This window comes from Trichechus manatus, unplaced genomic scaffold (genome assembly GCF_000243295.1).
Source record: "Trichechus manatus latirostris isolate Lorelei unplaced genomic scaffold, TriManLat1.0 scaffold00090, whole genome shotgun sequence".
Classification (NCBI taxonomy): Eukaryota; Metazoa; Chordata; class Mammalia; order Sirenia; family Trichechidae; genus Trichechus; species Trichechus manatus.
The window spans coordinates 5350405-5367680 of NW_004444026.1; the positions used below are offsets into that span (position 1 = coordinate 5350405).

Below are 17276 nucleotides of genomic sequence, written 5' to 3' on the forward strand. Positions count from 1 at the left end.
AAATGTCACCTCAATCTATTAATGAATGCAGGAATGCTTATATACTTAGGTGGGCAAACTCATATTCATCTTTAATGTCATCAAGCTGCTTTCCTCTGTGAAAAACTCTATTTTATTCTTTGCATTTATCCCAGTGGATAATGCCTAGCCATATTATGCTTTAAGTAAATGTTTATTGATTGAATGACAGTAGGATGATTTGAAATCCAGGTGATCCTACAAACTCTACATAGGTCATATCATAGGTATGTAGGCTGGTTTATTTCCAAATATTTTATAGAACATAACGATTTTTAGTGTTTTTGCAAAAGTGTTCACTGGATTTGGCATAGAGCATTTTAGCAATGGAACCCAGGATTTCTATGGCTTCCAAGCCCCAAGTGGAGGCAGTGCCTGTGCCTATGGCCTGCAGGTATACGATACTAACTCAGACATCTGAAATCTTTTGTTTCCAAGACCTTGAGGAGGAAAATTGAATACAAGTTGCTGTGAATCCAAGATTCAGGTTAACAGGTAATCATAGTTTCATTCCTACAGACACATAACAATTCATACAGTGAAAGCCACAGAATTCATAATTACCATTGGTTGATGAAATTTATCAAAGTGGCATGTTTTGGGAAGAGAAGAAGAAAGTAGTATCTATGATGGAAGTTTCAAGAAGATCCCCCAATGTAGCTTCATTTTTCAAGAGTCATTTATGCAGATTTTGAAGTCTTGCTTGCCTCAGAGAGCCTCTTGGGCTTTCCCTAGACCTCAGGGAAGGTCTAGATGTTATTTCATTTGAATCTTGGGTGTCTTGGTGTCTCTTAGGAGGTCTGAGGACAGAACTTCCCTCACCCTGAAGGAAAATTCTTAGATAAGCAGTTCTATGAGCTCTTATTGGGCTGTAAGCTTCTTATTGGAAAATAGGTTTTTTTAAAATTAATTTTATCCATTATTAAATGTGCTGAAACCAAGAGCCCAGAGAGTGGAGCCAAGAGCCATGAAAACAATTCCCAGGAAATAGGACCGACCTAATCAAGGAGCTGGCAACATGGACCCAGCTGAATTTCAGAACTGTTAAGTGCTGGCAACTGCTGTATGCCTTCTTGTTTACCCCCTTTTTGAATGGGAGTGTCTAGAGTGGTTACCTTATGCTTCATGCACTATTATATGTTGGGTATGTGGAGGAAAGGTAATTTGTCCCACTATTTTCTCAGCTCAAGAGGAATGATACTCAAACAGTTGTACCCACAAAACTGCACCTGAGGAACTACATCTGCACCTGGATGTGATGACAAGGTCCTGGACTTCAAGTGTGAGTTTGATGCCATAATGAGGTGAGACTTTTGGGGAGTTTGGGAATGGAAAGAATATATTCTTCATGTATAATGAATGTGAATTTTTGTGGCCAGATGACTGACTAGCAGATTATGTTTTCCAAAGATGGCCATAACACTGTCTTCTACTCCAGATGATCTTCTAGAATGTTCCCATTTCCATATCAAGGGGGGAAGTCTAATTCCTGCCCCTTGAATCTGGAAGGGATTTTGACTTAATTGTAATGTACAGAATGTGGCAGAAGTGATGTTGCGTGACTTCAATGCTAGATCATAAAAGGTGATTCAGTTTCCACCTTGTAAACTGGAACCCTTACACATAGAACCCTGAGTCACTATGTAAGAAATATGATTACCCTGAGGCCACCATGCTGTGAGGAAGCCCAGAACACATGGAGAGGCCATGTGTAGGTGCTCCCATTACTATCCCCAGCTCAGGCACCATACATACCAGTGGAGATGATTCCAGGTGATTTCACAAGCAGCCATTGAATCACCACCAGCTACTGTGGTCCTCCCACCTGAGGCTGAACATTGCAATAAAGAAAAGGGCTATCCTTCAGTGCCCTTCCTAAATCCTACACCTACAGAATCTGTGAGCATAATGAAATGGTTGTTTTAAACCAGTAAGTTTCAAGGTAATTTGTTAAGCAGCAGAAGCAAATAGATATAAACAAATAATCAATCCACTGAAGACACTCATTTAGATTTCATTGGAGAAAGGTTACTATTTGCACAGTTAGGGCATGACTCTTCAAAATGGCAGCTACACATTATATCTCAGTCTCTTTTCAAACATTTTGGCCTTTTTTTTTTTTTTTCTGTGTGGTAGATGTATTCAAGGGGAAAAATTGCCTTGGTTTTTTAGGGTAGTCATTGAATAATATGACTTTCTTAACCCATTTGTATAAAACTGCACCATTCTCCTTGAGCTATATTTTGAACTAGTCTGTATCTCTTGCCAACATCTCCTCCATTGCCATGGTCTTGGTCAGAATGTGAGAAGATTCTTCCCAAGAGTACTAGAAGTGACCCAACATTGATACAAAATAGAGGCAGAACTGAGCAAGACTAATCAGGTAACAAAAGGAACTTGGCAAACTGCCAAATACTGGAATAATAGAATATATTACAAGGTCTTCCATCACTCCTTACCACTCAGGCCAGATCTTCCTCTAGGATCTCCACCTTGACCAGTATCCCTCAACTGTCACATCACTACATGTAATACCCGTGCTCCAAAGCAACTTATTCTCTTAACTAACATTTCTACAGTCCAGTTCCTGCTTCTCTCTTAACCTTATTATGATGACCGAAAGCTGAAAGAGAGAATAATGGAGGAACAAGTCTGAAGTTTAAACCACAACCCTGATTCTGGAATCCACACATAGAAAATCTGAGTTATAGATAAGTAAAGACTTAGATTCTGAAACACAAAGCGACACTCTCAGATCCAGGACATCTGATATCCTATTATACTTAATCTAAGAAGAAGCAGGCAGGTGATTGTGGGAGCAGGATTTTAAGCCAGAGGTAAATAAAACAAGATGAAGGAAGTTACACTTTGGAGGAAAATAAAGCAAGGAGGAAGGAGAACTTTCATTAAATGCGACCCAGTACCAAAAACATTACTGACGTTGTTCGTTAATCTATATAACAAATATTTATAGTTTATGAATTATATAAGTAGTATCCCTATTTTATCTCTGAGCAATCTGAAGCACAGATTCATCAGGTAATTCACCCACTATTCACAGTATTTGAACTCAGAGTTACACACTTCAAACTCATGTGTTTTCTCTTATGTCACCGTGCAGAAGGAAGAAAAGAATATAACTAGGAGACAGGAAAGAGGATAAGAGAAATACTCTAGTGCAGAAAAATCACCACGCCCCAGATATCCTAAATTTTCTAAACCGAAACTTTGTGATTCACATTGATTTAGCCAGAACATTTTTTTCAACGTATTTTTTTACAGGTTAAGATTTTATAGGTGATACATTTTTATAATACACAGTAAATGTTACTTTTAGACACAAAGAGCTTAATTCTGGAAGTTGCAAATTCTCTGTGTTCCCATATTAAGAAATGTAGTATATGAATAACTATGGTTACAAAAAGAACTATGACAGAAATTGTTAGCTATGTCACTCTTCTGGCACTTAACCACATGCAATCATGTGTTGGTTTAAGTCTCTTCCTGGAAACTATTAGGCTATTTGGAAGCAACTATCATTTCTCATTCTTCTTTGTTGAATTCCAATCCCAAGTTGTATATGCAGTATTTTGTAAAAAGTAGACATCGGAAAATGCTCGCTGAATTCAAATGAAATGATTTTCTCAACTTTCTATATACTCAATCAAAGGTAAACATTTTCTATGCGTTCAACATTCAGCCAGTTTTCTTGCTTAACTCATTATGTTTTCCAAGATAACCACAGGCCATCCTTAAAATGCTGTTACTGTTATTAATTTTGAAAAGGTGTGTTGTTACATTTTTTAAAAAGTTATCATTTAAGAATATACATAGAAATTTTATGGGTGAAATCATTTGATGTCTGAAATTTTCTTCAAAATAATCTGGGGGAATAGATGAAGTATGATTGGCCATCAGTTGATAGTTGATAAGCTGGGTGATTAATACACAGGATAAGTTTAGTAATGTATTTTCTCTAATTTTGTATATGTTTCAAACTTTCCAGATAAAAACTTTTAGTACTTGAAGTAATACTGATGATAATTTTTTTTTTTTTTGCTTTTTCCTCTAAATGGTAAAAAGACAGTCACCACATTTGGGCACAAGCTTTGTCTCCAAGGAGATATTAAATAGATTCTTCAATGTCTCTTCTACTTCTACTACTGGAGATGTGTGAAGGTATGTATTCACAGACTCAAAATCTTCAGTTGATCGAGGCTTGAGTGTAAAATAGTAGATTTTTCGGTACTTATTCTTTCCCAGGAGATTAGAATTAAGAAATTCTTGGTTTGGAATGTACTGCTTTCTTCCGATTGTCCAGGTACCAGATTCTTCCCTCTTCTCTCAAGCTTAAGATGCCAGGTATCTAAGGCTGATCCTTCCCAGAAATTAGCTCCAGAGGCTGCCACATCTGGCAGGAACATCCAAACTCAGCATCCACAACACAGTTCCTGCCATCTATGGCACCTGAAGCAGGAGGTGAACCATGCTGCTGCTATATTCGTCGACTGGAGGGATGTAAACATAACCTCCCAACATTGTGGTCTGAAACCCATTGTAGTCAGAGCCCAGTACAGGAGGTGACTGAGCTGGAGACACCACCCACCTCGCTTCCTCCTCACAAGGTGTTCAAAAATGGTCTCTAAGCCCAACTCCATGGCTTCTCCACAGTGTATGTTAAGGTTCTCAGAGGGAATGGCTCAAATCTGGTGTTGAAAGATGTCAGTTAGTGTTTCCAAGTCCAATTTCCTCCTAGAGTCTGTATACCCAATTCTTTCAAAATATGCTTCAATGTCCATGATCCCCTAAGGAAAAAAAAAAAGCAAAACAAAAACAAATAAAATTATTTTTGTACTTGGATTTTCTTGAGTAGGCTATTATTGTATAATGTATTTTAAATATTTAATTACCAACAATGGTCATAAATATCTGTAGTAATAATTCATTAGTTTAGTGATTTATTGTAGGAATTGCTTTCAGTTGCATAAGTCACATAATACTCTCAGGAGCCCTATAAGTAAAGTACTGTCAATTCCTCCAACTTTTAAGCATGAGTAAATGGAAATCCAGACTAAATGCTGAGCCAAATGAGTAGCCACTCATGTATTATTTTCATGGTGATGAATAAAAAGAGATTTTAATTGGTATAAAAAAAATAGGGCTATAAACATTTCCTGATATAAGCAGGAGAACTATATAGTAGAGTACATGTTATCTGTGGTACCTAACACACTCAGTTTCCATTTTAGCTGGACCATCCCCATTAAAAATCCTGATTTATATTCATTCTTCCAATAGCTATGTATTTTCTACTGATCTAGTGCTTGTTTGCTCTCAAAAATCTTATATTTTGGTGTAGGTGGGGTGTGACACCTACATGCACATAGTGAATGAATAATAAATAGAACATGCAATTTGTTAGATTTTGAAGAATGCCGTGTAGGTAACTCAAACGGAGAAAGGGTACAGGAAGTGTACAGGTGGCCAAAGAACGCTCACTAAACTTTAACGATGTGAAGGAATGAGACATGTGAATATCTGTGGGAAGACTGTTCCAGGTAGAGGAAAGTAAAGTAAAAATCCCTAAAGTGGAACCCACCTAGAGTGTTCAAGGAACATCTAGGAAGCCAGGGAGATTGGAGGAGAGTGAGGGAGACATAAAGTGGATTGAAATGAGTTCAGGTGGATAGGAGGGGCCTTATAGCCAACGCTAGCATTTGAGCCTTTATTCTGAGTGAAATGAGAGATGATAGTGAGAGGGGGAGGAGAAAAGAGATGCAGTTTGAGCAAAGTGTGACATAATCAAACTGACAGTTCAGGCTACTGTATGGAGGATGGGCTGTACATATTGGGCTCTATGGTCCCCAAACCAAAAACCAAACCAAACCCATTACCGTTGAGTCAGTTCTGACTCATAGAGACCCTATAGGACAGAGTAGAACTGCCCCATAGGGTTTCCAAGGAGCACCTGTTGGATTCGAACTGCTGACCTTTTGGTTAGCAGACCAATTCAAAGCACATATGCTGTGCAACCAATGGTTGGTTCATGATGACATGTGACCCAAGTCAGGTCATTGAGACTTTACTAAGGGATTTTGCTGAAACTGAGGAAAAGCAGATACTTTCTGTCTGCTGGACTATAAGGTGGTAAGATATTAGCCCAAAGCTACTAGGTAAAAAAATAAAGTCAACAAAGAATTTGTCAAGTTGATGAATGAAAAATGGAGATGGAAGGAGGAGAGAAAGACCTAGATCAAGCCTAAAGCATTCTCTTGACTTTCCAGTAATTGGAACCAAAAAAGAAAACAAGTCTCCTTTAGATTAGTCTTCTGTCACCTGCTGCCAAAGAATCCTCAGCTAGTGTGGGTACTGGGCACAGGGGTGCCCAGACATCAAGACCAGCCTGTTACAAATGTGGCTTGGCTTAAGGTGACATGATACAAAGCACCCTGTCTCTGATGTTAATGGTGATAAATTAAGTATCTCTATTGTCCTTCCTCATGTCATTTCTTTCAGATTCTCCTACTTCTCTTTTTTAACCCTGCTATCCACCTGTCAGTGGAGGCTTATGTGTTGTTGTGATGCTGAACAGGTTTTCTGTGGAGCTTCCAGATAACGACAGACTAGGAAGAAATGCCTGGTGATCTACTTCCAAAAATCAGCCAGTGAAAACCCTATGGATCATCATGGTATGATCCCGTTGTGCTTGGGGTCACCATGAGTCAGAGGCCTACTCCACGGCAGCTAACAACAACGTCCTTCCCATACTGTCAATGTTTTCAACTTTTTCTATCATATATCTGCAACATTATCTATCTTAAATCTATTTGGTTCATTTCATTTCTTCTCATCTTGACTTGTGCCAGCACACTTCTTCAACATCTGTGGAAGCTCTAAAACTTGACACGTACAGAGAGAACAACCGGAATTTTGCCAGACCATCCTTAATCCACTCTGGCCCCTACGCCCAGTATCAGCACTGAGTAAGGTGACGTAAGACGTGAAGGTGGCCCGAAATCAGGTGGTTTACACATGCCTGGCCATTTGAGTCTTGGTTAGACCATCATTCTTTCTATTGGGAAATACTTTACACTTCTATTTAAATCTTACAATTTGTTGACTTGCAATTTACTAACTACAAATCTATTCAAAAGAAGCTAGTTTCTGTTAGGAATCCGGGTGCAAACAACACGTTGTAACTGCATTATACTTGAGTATTCCATAACTACAAAGGGTTATTTTTCATTTTTAATTAAAAAGACTTTTGAAATCTCTCCTCTTTTTGGTCCATTTTCTAGAAATAATAGAAAGATAATAAAAAGGTAACATAATCTTCCTGAAAAACAAAAGGAGTAGTTCTTGGCAGATTATAAATTGTGAGGATTACCTGAAATCAAAGCAGAATGGAATGGACTAAAGAGTAAGGTGGTCATCTGGTTTGCATGAAAGAGAATGTAGAAAGTATAACCGCAGGAGGTGTTAGAAATACTGATGAGGCTGTAAGCTGGCAGGTTGTGGAAACAAACAGAAGAGGGCCTAGAGGCAAGCCACCTGATGGTTAGTTGTTATGGGAACAGCAAGGAGAATTGATCCTGTTTTATGTTCCTGATCCCTACTACTGCGCACACTACACACACCAAAGACTAGTATGTGGTGATAACACATGGTCTTTTTATACAAAAACTGTAATTGGGGATATTTATGGCATTAAAAACAAGGCAATGCCCAGAAAGTCTGGTATTACCAGGGAGGCGATGAAGTGCCCGAGTACAGAACATCAGCCATCAGGTTATCTCCTGGCTGACTCATCTCTCCTCACCTCCACTGAAAAGAGTAAGGAGTCCAAGCCCAGCCCCAGATGGACATCTCACCAGTAACACTGGGTTCAAGGAATGAATAAAAGGTGTAGACAGAGCTACACAAGTATGAATATGATTCAAAAATAGTATGCAGATGTGGCATGAGATGGAGGTAAGAAGAAAAGACATAGCATGTAAATGTTAAAAAAAATAGACAATCAATTCAAGAAGAAAAATAAACTGGACACTAGAAAGAAATTCCTCATAGGTACTTGGAACTATAGAACATTGACAATGAACTCAATAACCAAACAGCTAAAAAATAAGATGATAAAATGACACAGTGTTATGGAAAGGAAGACTTCAGACCTGAGGAAACATTGAAGTCATAAACAGAGATAACACACAATTAATTATAAACAGCAAGGAGCTGAAGAGATGCTGCAAAAATATCAAATTGCTTCTACAGAAGGAAAACTTGATACTCACACAGTAAGTGATAGTGAAAAAGATAAAGCCATTAAAATAGCCAGAGAGAAGCCAGATATACAAAGCAGTCAAAGACAATCCAATATAGAGACAACTGGTACTTCTGAAGAAGAGAACACCACAAGTGCAATAGAAAATGTTCACAAGAAATAGCAAAAGTTGAATCTGAAAATCAAGAGAGACCAGATTCTAGGAAAATCTGATCTAGCATGCTTACCACTGGAACATATTCTGGTGAAATTCTTGAAAAATATAGGCTGGAATCACCAGGTGTATGAAGTAAGAAGTGATGGGCCTTGACGAGAATTGCAGAGTGTATTTGCATTTAAACACACTAAAAAAAAAATTTTTTTTTTTTTAATGTGGTGACCAAATGAGACCCATTAGACCTATTGGCCTCCACCATAGGTCACAAAGGCAAAAGAACAAAACATGCTTAGTGCACCTAGAGAGGGCACATAGGGCTGGTTAGACTTGAGGACTGAGGCCGGATGGGGAGAATGCTGTATGAACTCCACCCAAATCCCTTCAGATCTCTTGTACCATTTCTCTATGCCTCTGTCCTGGTCTTTCTGTTCTTATGCTTTTAAGAACCTGCACAACAGACTCCCTTTAGGGGACTTCGTTTGGCTGCTGGAGCTGCTCTGCCCTTTTGTGTAGACAGCTGGAAGTGGCAGGGAATATATGTCCCACCAGGGAAGTCCTTAGTCAATGACTTACTGGTGAGAGGCTATGAAAGCCCAGCTGCCTTGCCTTGAGTCTGGACAAACTCTGAGTGAAATTCACATCCAGGCTGAAGTGAAGCTGGGCCTCTGCCTGGCTCCCATACTTGCTTGGCTTCGTCCTTTTCCTCTCTCCTTCTCCCAGTTCCCTCATAGGTTCTCCTGGGAGTGCTTCCTGAAGAAGTCACTGGCACAAAAATCCTTGTCTCAGGGACCACTTCTGGGAAACTTGACTTAAGACATGTGGGTGCTTCATTTTGGAGAGTGCGATGAAAGAAGGGTAGACAGGATGAGGTTGACCCTGAGGACCTTGAAGATTAGGCGAAAGACTTGTCATTTTCTGTAAATATAAGGGGTGCTTGTTGTTTTGTTGAATGGTCAGTATTTAATAGTTGGAGTGATTGTTGTGATTTATCCCTGAGTGACATGCCACTTCATTTACAAATCACCTTGTTGGATAGTCCTCTGCATAGCAGGTAGGTATGCAGAACTCCTTGTCCAGTTCCCAGCCTCTAGGAGTCTTTCATCTATTTTTTGGTTAAAGAAACCCTTACTTTTTTCCCCAAAGGAAATCTTAAACAAGAGCCCAATATCGAATTACTAAAGAGCCCTGGTGGTGAAGTAGTTTAGAGCTTAGGTTGCTAACCAAAAGATCGGCAGTTCGAATCCACCAGCTGCTCTTTGGAAACCCGATGGGGCAGTTCTACTCTGTCCTATAGGGTTGCTATGAGTCGGAATTGACTCGATGGCACACAACAACCACAAAGCAGACTGACATACTCCTGAGAGCTGTGAGATGCTGCCATCACACTTCAAGACTACAAGCAGCATAAAAACAATTTTGCATTGAGGTGAAATCTACATTACTGTCTGCATTTCTGGCATTACTAAGTAGAAAAAAAAAAACTGTAGAGGAAAAATTCACATAACATTAACCATTTTAAAATGAACAACTCAGTGACACAATGTTGTACAGGCACTCCCTATATCTAGTTCCAAAATGTTTTCATCATCACCCCAAAATAGAGCCTTGTACCCATGAAGCAGTTAGTCCCCATTCCCTCTTGCCCCCAGTCCCAGGAAACCACCAACCAGTTTTCAGTCTCTATGGCTTTGCCTATCCTGGATATTTCATAGAATTGGAAGCATACAATATGTGACCTTTTATGCCTGGCTTCTTTCACTTAGCGTAATGTTTTTGTTTTTTTACTGTTGTGCTTTAAGTGAAAGTTTACAATTCAAGTTAGTCTCTCATACAACAATTTATACGTACATTGTTTTGTGACCTTAGTTTCTCTCCCTATACTGTGACAGCACACTCTTCCTTTCCACCCTGGATTTCCTGTGTCTATTCAACCAGCTCCTGACCCTCTCTGTCTTCTCATCTCGCCTCTGGACAGGAGCTGCCTATTTAGTCTCATGTATCTACTTGAGCTAAGAAGTACACTTTTCACGAGTATCATTTTATGTTCCATAGTCCAGTCTAATCTTGGTCTGAAGAGTTGGCCTTGGGAATGATTTTATTTCTAGGTTGACAAAGAGTCTGGGGGCCATGCTTTCTGGGGTTCCTACAGTCTCAGTTAGACCATTAAGTCTGGTTTTTTTATGAGAACTTGAGTCTGTGCCCCACTTTTCACCTGCTCCATCAGGGACTCTCTGTTGTCTCCCTGTCAGGGCAGTCATTGGTGGTAGCTGAGCACCATCTAGTTCTTCTGGTCTCAGACTAATGCAGGCTCTGGGTTTTGTGGCCCTTTCTGTCTCTTGGGCTAATACTTTCCTTGTGACTTTGGTGTTCTTCCTTCTCCTTTACTCCAGGTGGGTTGGGAACAATTGATGCATCTTAGATGGCCACTCACTAGCTTTTAAGACCTCAGACACCACTCACCAAAGTGGGATGCAGAATATTTTCTTAAAAAACTTTGTTATGCCAATTGACTCAGATGTTCCCTGAAAGCATGGTCCCCAGACTCCCGCCCCTGCTACTCTGACCCTTGAAGTGTTTGGTTGGATTCAGAAAACTTCTTAGCTTTGCTTTAGTCCAGTTGTGCCGACATCCCCTGTAGTGTGTGCTGTCCTTCCCTTCAGCTAAGATAATTCTTGTCTACTTTCTAGTTAATGGATAACCCTCTCCCCGCTCCCCACCCTTGTAAATATCAAAGATTGTTTTCTTCTGTGTTTAAGGTTTTTCTTGACTTCTTATACTAGTGGTCTTATACAACATTTATCCTTTTGAGACTGACTAAATTCACTCAGCATAATACCTTCCAGATTCCTCCATGTTATGTTTCATGGATTCATCGTTGTTCTTTATAGTTACATAGTATTCCTCTGTGTGAATATTCCATAATTTTGTTTATCCATTCATCCACTGTTAGGCATCTAGGTTGTTTCCATCTTTTTGCTATTGTGAACAGTACTGCAATGAACATTGGTGTGCATATATCTATTCATGTGACGGCTCGTATTTCTCGAGGATATATTCCAAGGAGTGGGATTGCTGGATCGTATGGTACTTCTATTTCTAGCTTCTTAAGGAAGCGCCAAATCGATTTCCAAAGTACCATTTTACATTCCCACCAACGTATGTGTTCCAGTCTCTCCACAATCTCTCCAACATTTATTATTTGCTGTTGTTTGGATTAATGCTAGCCTTGTTGGGGTGAGACTGTATCTCACTGTAGTTTTGATTTGCATTTCTTAATGGCTAATGCTCATGAGCATTTCCTCACGTGTCTGTTAGGGCCTGAATGTCTTCTTTGGCTAAGTGCCTGTTCATATCCTTCGCCCATTATTTAACTGGGTTGTTTTTCTTTTTGTTGTTGAGGTTTTGAAGTGTCTTGTAAATTTTAGAGACTAGATGCTGATCAGATTTGTGGTAGCCAAAACGTTTTTCCCAGTCTGTAGGTTATTTTTTGACTCTTTTGGTGAATTGTTTTGATGAGCGCAAGTGTCTGATTTTTAGGAGATCCCAGTTATCTAATTTCTCTTCTGGTGTTTGTGCATTGTTACTTATGCTTCATATTCTGTTTATGCCCTGTATTAGACCTCCTAGTGTTGTCAGTATTTTTTTCTTTCATGATCTTTACTGTTTTTGATTTTATATTTAGGTTTTTGATGCATTTAAGTTAGTTTTTGTGCATGGGTGAGATATGGGTCTTGTTACAGTTTTTTGCAGATGGATATCCAGTTATGCCAGCACCATTTGTTAAAGAGACTGTCTTTTCCCCAATTAACAGACTTTGGGTCTTTATCAAATATCAGCTCCTCATAGGTGGATGAATTTATGCCCGGATTCCCAATTCTGTTCCATTGGTCTATGTGTCTGTTGTTGTACCAGTACCAGGCTGTTTTGACAACAGTGGCAGTATAATAGGTTCTAAAATCAGGTAGTAAGAGGCTTCCCACTTTGTTTGTATTCTTGAGTAATGCTTTACTTATCTGAGGACTCTTCCCTTTCCATATGAGGTTGGTGACTTATTTCTCCATCTCATGAAAAAATACTGTTGGAATGTGGATCGGCATTGCATTGTATCTGTAGATTGCTTTGGGTAGAACTGATACTTTCACAGTGTTGAGTCTTCCTATTCATGAGCAAGGTATGTTTTTCCACTTATGCAGGTCTCTTTTGGTTTCTTGCAGTAGTGTCTTTCAGTTTTCAGTGTATAGGTCTTTTCCATCTCTGGTTAGATTCATTCCTAAGTATTCTATCTTCTTGTCAGCTATTGTAAATGGTATTGATTTGGTGATTTCCTCTTGGAAGTTCTCTGTTGGTGTAGAGGAATCCAACTGAGTTTTGTATGTTTATCTTGTATCCTGATACTTTGCTGAAATCTTCTATTAGTTCCAGTAGTTTTCTTGTGGATTCTTTGGGGTTTTCTGTGTATAAGATCATATTATCTGCAAATAGAGATACTTTACTTCTCCCTTACCAATTTGGATGCCTTTATTTATTTTTCTAGCCCAATTGCTCTGGCTAGGACCTCCAGCACAATGTTGAATAAGAATGGTGATAAAGGGCATCCTTGTCTGGTTCCTGTTCTCATGGGGAATGCTTTAAAACTCTCTCCATTTAGGATGATAGTGGCTGTTGGCTTTGCATAAACACCCTGAATAATGTTGAGGAATTTCCCTTCTATTCCTATTTTGTTGAGAGTTTTTATCATGAATGGCTGTTGGATTTTATCAAATGCCTTTTCTACATCGATTGATAAGATCATGTGGTTCTTGTCTTTTATTTATGTGACGGATTACATTGATTGTTTTTCTAATGTTGTACCATCCCTACTTACCTGGTATAAATCCCACTTGATCATGGTGAATTATTTTTTTGATATGTTGTTGAATTCTGTTGGCTAGTATTTTGTTGAGTATTTTTGCATCAAAGTTCATGAGGGATATTGGTCTGTAATTTTCTCTTTTTGTTGTGTCTTTACCAGGGTTTGGTATCAAAGTTATGCTGGCTTGATAGAATGAGTTTGGGAGTATTCCATCCTTCTCTATGCTCTGAAATACCTTTAGTAGTAGTGGTGTTAACTTTTCTCTGAAAGTTTGGTAGAATTCTCCTGTGAAACCATCCAGGCCAGGGCTTTTATTTTGTGGGGAGTTTTTTAATTACCTTTACAATCTCTTATTTTGTTACAGGTTTATTTAGTTGTTTTACCTCTGATTGTGTCAGTTTAGGTAGGTAGCGAGTTTCTAGAAATTTGTCCATTTCCTCTAGGTTTTCAAGTTTCTTAGAATACAATATTTCATAGTATTCTCTTATGATTCTTTGAATTTCAGTTCGGTCTGTTGTGTAATAACCCATCTCATTTCTTATATGGGTTATTTGCTTCCTCTCTGGTTTTTCTTTTGTCAGTTTGGCCAGTGGTTTATTGAATTTTGTTGATCTTTTCAAAGAACCAGCTTTTGGTCTTGTTAACTCTTTCAATTGTTTTTCTATTCTCTATTTCTTTTAATTCTGCTCTAATTTTTATTATTTCCTTTCTTCTGGCACCTGATGGCTTTTTTTGCTGCTCTCTTTCTTCTTGTTCCAGTTGTGTGGTTAATGTTTTGATTTTCGTTTTTTCTTCTTTTTGGATGTGTGCATTTATTGCTATAAACTGACCTCTGAGCACTGTTTTGCTGTGTTCCAAAGTTTCTGGTAGGATGTGTTTTCATTCTCATTTGATTCTATGAATTTCTTTATTTCATCCTTAATTTCTTCTATAACCCAGTAGTTTTTGAGCAAGGGATTGTTCAGTTTCCATGTATTTGATTTGATTTCCTTGCTTTTTCTGTTTTTGATTTCTACTTTTATGGTCTTATGATCAGAAAAGATGTTTTGTAGTATTTCGATGCTTTGGATTCTGTTAAGGCCTGCTTTGTGGCCTAATATGGGTCTATTGTGGAGAATGTTCTATGTATATTGGAAAACAAAGTATACTTGGGAACTTCTAGGCAACATGGCACTATAGTGAGAAGCACCATGCCATCCCTCCACAGTAAAAATCAGAAAAACTAAGTCAAACAGAGTCACAGGTCAATCCTGAAACCTTCAAATCAAGAGATTAAGAACTCAGCTAAGCACCAAATGGAATAACTAACTGACCGAGAACAGATAGCGAGGAGCGACACGTGCAGAGGTCCCCTTTCAGCTACTGCAGCACAGATCTGCCATCTTGGACTCCTATTGGAGATCAGCGAACAGGGCGTATGAGAAAGCAGATTCACAGAGCTTCCAGCAGGAGACAGAACAACCAGTAACCAGCGATATGGGCTTTCCCACCCCGCTCTCTTCTTCACCCCCACTTAGCCTCCTCTGCTTCCTGCAGCCACAATGTCTTGGCTGGGAAGCACCAGCTTCACTCTGGTGTTGCTTGGATTCCACCTGCCCACACTAGCCAGCTCCCTGAGTGCCTTTTGTTGGCCGCTGGTTTTGCTTTTTTCCACTTCTTTAGATTTCTTCCTCACCTCTCACCACCTCCCCCTCCTTTCTCTCAAATACCTGATTCCATGTGCCATCTTTGCTTCTTCCTGAAAGGCTGTGAAACTCTTCCCAGCCCCTGCCGCCACACTGGTGGGATCCCCGGGGCTTTTTTGTTTGTTTGTTTGCTCTGATTTGTTCTCTTTTGATTTGTTTGTTTGTTTTCTTTTCCTTTTCTTGGCTTGGGAGCCCCTTCTAGCCGGGCAGTACTGCGCGGCTTGGAAGCTACTCCCGTACTCTGTGCAGACACACAGGGACATCCCTGGGGGCATTTCTTTTTTCTTGTTTTTGGTTTTGGTTTATTTTTTTTCTTTGTTTTGTTTTCTTCTCACTCTTATTCCCTTTTTGTCTTTCTTCACTTCCAGTTTTTCAATTTATTCATTTTTTTCTTTTATGCTTTTTCTTTTTTTTATTTTTGTTTTTCCCTATTTCTCAGTCTCTCATCTCTCTACTCCAAGAGCAAGCTCCCTTAGCACTCCTTTTTGTTGTGTGTATGTTTTGGGGTCCTATTCCTCTTTCCTCTCTCTCCTCTTTCCCATACCCATCTTAGCTCCACACATCACAATCTACCTCGTTCTTCCTGCATACATGCCCTGTGCACTGAACATCACACTCCCAATCAGCACCGGCATGGCCTACTGGAACCTGCCCTGAACTGATTCCCGGTCTGCACTGTCAGCCCTGGTACATGCCACAAACAACCCATCCCAGCAACTCCCCTTCAGCTGGACCTGCCCTGCTGTACCATACCTGAGTGACTGACCCTGCCCATTGGAGAAGGAGGTGAAAAGTACTGTGCCCACAGACGAGCAAGCAACAAAGAATGCACAGCCTGCCTACTCAGACATAACCAAACAAAACAAAAAAGCAGGATGAAACAAACAAATCTATAATCAATATACGAGGAAAATAGCCACTCAATGTCCCGAAGACAGCGGTCAATATCAAAACATCTATAAAAACAGGACAGGATGGTTCCAGTAGGTGTCCAAAATAAAACACCAGATGACCTTCCAGTAGAAGAAAAGGCACTAGACCTAACTGATATAGGGAGTACAAATCTCTAATATTCAGAATTATCCAAGAGTTGAAGCAAAAAGCGGATGAAAATGAGGAAAAAATAGACAAATTCATGGAAAAGGCAGACAAATTCATGGAAAATACAAAAAAAAGGAAGAATTCAGGAAAATAACACAGGAAAAAAATGCTAAAGTAAATTCACAACTAGAAATCATACAAAAACAACAATTAGAATTCCAAAGATAAACAACAAGATTTCAGAAATGGACGGTGTCATAGACGGGCTGAGGAGCAGGTTTGAAACGACAGAAGCTAGGATCAGCGAAACTGAAGACAAACACTTGGAGACAATTCTGTTTGAGGAAAAATCAGAAAAAAGAAAGAGGAAAAATGAAGAAACCCTGAGAGTTATGTGGGATACAATCAAAAGCAAAAATCTTCGAGTGATTGGAGTTCCAGACCAGGGGGAGAAAACAGAAAACACAGAGAGGATCAATGAAGAATTACTGACAGAAAACTTCCCCAATATCATGAAAGATGAAAAGCTGACCATCCAAGAAACTCAACGAACCCCATATAGAAGAGACTCCAAAAGAAAATCACCAAGGCATATCATAATCACACTCACTAAAACCAAAGACAAAGTATCCTAAGAGCAGCTTGAGAAAAACAAAGTCACATACAGAGGAGAACCAGTAAGACTGAGCTCGGATTATTCATCAGAAACCAGGCAGGCAAGAAGGAAATGGGATGACATATATAAAAACTTGAAAGAAAAAAATTGCCAGCCAAGAATAATATATCTTGCAAAACTCTCATTCAGATATGACGGTGAAATCAGGTCATTTCCAGATAAACAGAAATTAAATGACTATGTAAAAACCAAACGAAACTTACAAGACTTCTTAAAGCGAGTCCTTTGATCTGAGAACCAACAACATCAGACCACAGGCTGAATATAGGACACAGGATCGTGCTAGCAAGATACTAACCTAGGAAATGAACTCTTAAGGACTATGCAAAACCAAAAGAATTACAACAGGGAAACAAAGAGGTTAATCTGTAAATGACAACAGCATCAGAATAATAAAAGAGGGAACAAATGGTGTAGCTATAGAACCTTCTAATGGAGAGGAAGGCAAGGCGATACCAAGTAATAATAGATTGGTTCAAATCTAGGAAGATAAGGGTAAATTTCAAGGTAACCACAAAGAAAGTTAACAAACCTACTCAACAAAATAAAGAAGAAAAACATAAAGTCTC

General features: G+C 39.2%; 1 pseudogene; it reads right to left on the reverse strand.

The window, feature by feature from the left end:
- Positions 1 to 3955: 3955 nt before the first annotated feature.
- The window catches only part of LOC101354191 (arylamine N-acetyltransferase 2-like), a 20987-nt pseudogene continuing 7666 nt past the window's right edge, over positions 3956 to 17276 (reverse strand).